This window comes from Hemibagrus wyckioides, linkage group LG28 (assembly GCF_019097595.1).
Source record: "Hemibagrus wyckioides isolate EC202008001 linkage group LG28, SWU_Hwy_1.0, whole genome shotgun sequence".
NCBI classification, from domain to species: domain Eukaryota; kingdom Metazoa; phylum Chordata; class Actinopteri; order Siluriformes; family Bagridae; genus Hemibagrus; species Hemibagrus wyckioides.
Genome location: NC_080737.1, coordinates 2,689,524 through 2,692,023, shown reverse-complemented (window position 1 = coordinate 2,692,023; position 2,500 = coordinate 2,689,524).

Below are 2,500 nucleotides of genomic sequence, written 5' to 3'. Positions count from 1 at the left end.
TGACCTTATTAATGCACCTTGTGCTTTAAACTCAAGGAGGTCCGATAACTTTTTCTTTTTGACTGTGAGGGTCTGAATATGGTTCTGGTTCTCTGTGGATTGTGCTAACAACTGAAGTTCTGTTATCTCATCTTCTAGTTGTTTCATAGACCGAGCCAAATCCCTTGTGACATTATAAGTGTACTGTTGACACAACTGTTTTATTTGAGTTTTCCCAAAATCCCACCAATGTTGCAGAGAAATAAAAGCACTTTTTTCTTTCCTAAAATTTCTCCAGAAAAAAGTAAAAATCTCTATAAAATGCTGGTCATTCAGTAAAACTGTGTTAAAATGCCAGTAAGAACTCTTCGGTTTAATACAATTTAAAACTGAAACACATAAAACCAAGCTGTGGTCTGAAAAACCAACTGGACTAATAACACAACTTTTTATGGTGTTCATGTGATGCTTTGGAACATAAAACCTGTCTAACCTTGCTAATGATACCTTTCCATCAGCAGCATGAGCCCAGGTGTACTGTTTTTGAGTTTTATGCATATTTCTCCAAACATCACTTAACTCGTGTTTTTCAACAGTGTGTAGGAGTCTTCTTCTTGAAGGCATGTGTGGCTCTATATGGTTGTGGTCACTGTTTTCTAAAGTACAGTTAAAATCACCACCAACAAATAAAAACTCCTCTACATCACAAGTTTCTAAAACATTGCATAATTTATCTAAAAAAGCTATTCTTTCCACTGGGGAAGCCGGGGCATACACACAGATAAAAACCATAACATGGTTCTCTAAAAGAGCTCTGACTTTTAACAGTCTGCCAGCTACTATCTCTTCCACGCTGTAAGAGAGAGGTTTAAAAGTCTTTGAAAACAAAATGGCTACTCCTCCACTAGCAGAGGTATTGTGGCTTAAAAACAAGGGGCCAGCCCACTCCTGTGTCCAATCTACTACGTTTTTAGCGTCACTATGGGTTTCCTGTGCAAGTGTCGTCTATTCTTTTTGTGTCACTAGTTCATACAATTCTGCTCTCTTCCTGCAGTCTCTAGCACCGTTAACATTCAGGGATGCGATGTGAATGTCCTGCATGAGCACACAGAAAGAATAAGCACAGGAAAGAGCGTCTGCGGTCTGTGAGGACCGAGAGAACTATGGCGTGTCGTCATCATCATTACTTAACAGGTTGTTGATTTTAGTGACAATCTTCTTTAACCTGTATAACTCTTTGTCCTCGAAACACCCTTCACTCATAAGACGCTTTATGGCAATGTGCAGTTTGTTCAGGTCTGGAAAGTATTTGTTGATCTGTACCATTTTCATGTTCTTTGTGATCTTAAGAAAGTGTTTAATTTCACTCGCGTTGTACTTTTTACCCGACCCAGTGACCCTCAGTGGTGACACAGACAGTGAGGTCAGGAGAGGGCTCTTCACTGTCCAGCTCACCAATACTTTCTGCCTGCTTCTTTTCTGCTTTTTAGCGGCTTTCACAGTTTTGTCATCGTCTCTTGTCTTTCTTTTTACTGGTGTTTTGAGAGCGGTCAGCTCAGTTTCCATCATCGCCGTCTGCATTTTCCGGTAAGACAACAGCATTATTCTCAGTAACACTGTCCTGACTAATCATCAGTCAACATCAGTTTCAGTTTCTATTTCTATATGCGGCTCAGGTGAGGCCTGCTCAGCCTGAGCAGTGGGAACAGTGGTACCAGTGTTACTCACCCCATCACTGGGTACTGGGTCGGTCTTGGTGTTTGTCACTCACGTTAGGCTCTGAGGTCTCTGGTTCTCCCGCCGTGGCGCTAACAGAACCCGCATGAGAGGCGCCCGCTCCGTCCGTGACCGGAGAGTCGCCTCGACTACTCCGTCATTCTGATCAGCTCGATCCAACCCGTCACTGCCCGAACCGACACCTCACTCACATCAGAGGGGACTGTACCGCTGCCTGCGCCCTGGGGACAATCACGCACTAGATGCCCAGTTTTTCATGGCGAAACACCTCATGGACCACGGTGGACACATAGATAACAATCAAACCCGTCGATCCTGAATGTTAGTGTGCGCTCGAGTTCAGTGCTGTTATCATTGAGGATCATGTAGGTGAACCTCCTGAATGGCGCACGTGTTTCGCCAGGTCTGATTTGCTACCTATGTTCATTTTCCTTATCGGAGACGAGCTTACGAAAATGGAAAGCTGTCTCTCCAGTGTTTCATTAGAAATAGCGGGGGCACGTTGGACAGCGTGACTTTTTTGCAGGTGTTGCGAGGAGAACACATCAGTGAGTGAACCCCTGAGTATAATGCCCTTCTGGGCCAACAGCACTGCGTTCTCCACCGTGTTGACAAACATCACCACCGCGCTGTTCATCCTGGGCGCCGCCAGAGCGTTCCGATGCCCGACCACCTCCCCTGCGGCCAGGCAGCACTCCCCACCCCGCCCGGTCACCACTCCCCCACCCCGCCCGGTCACCACTCCCCCACCCCGCCCGGTCACCACTCCTCCACCCCGCCCGGT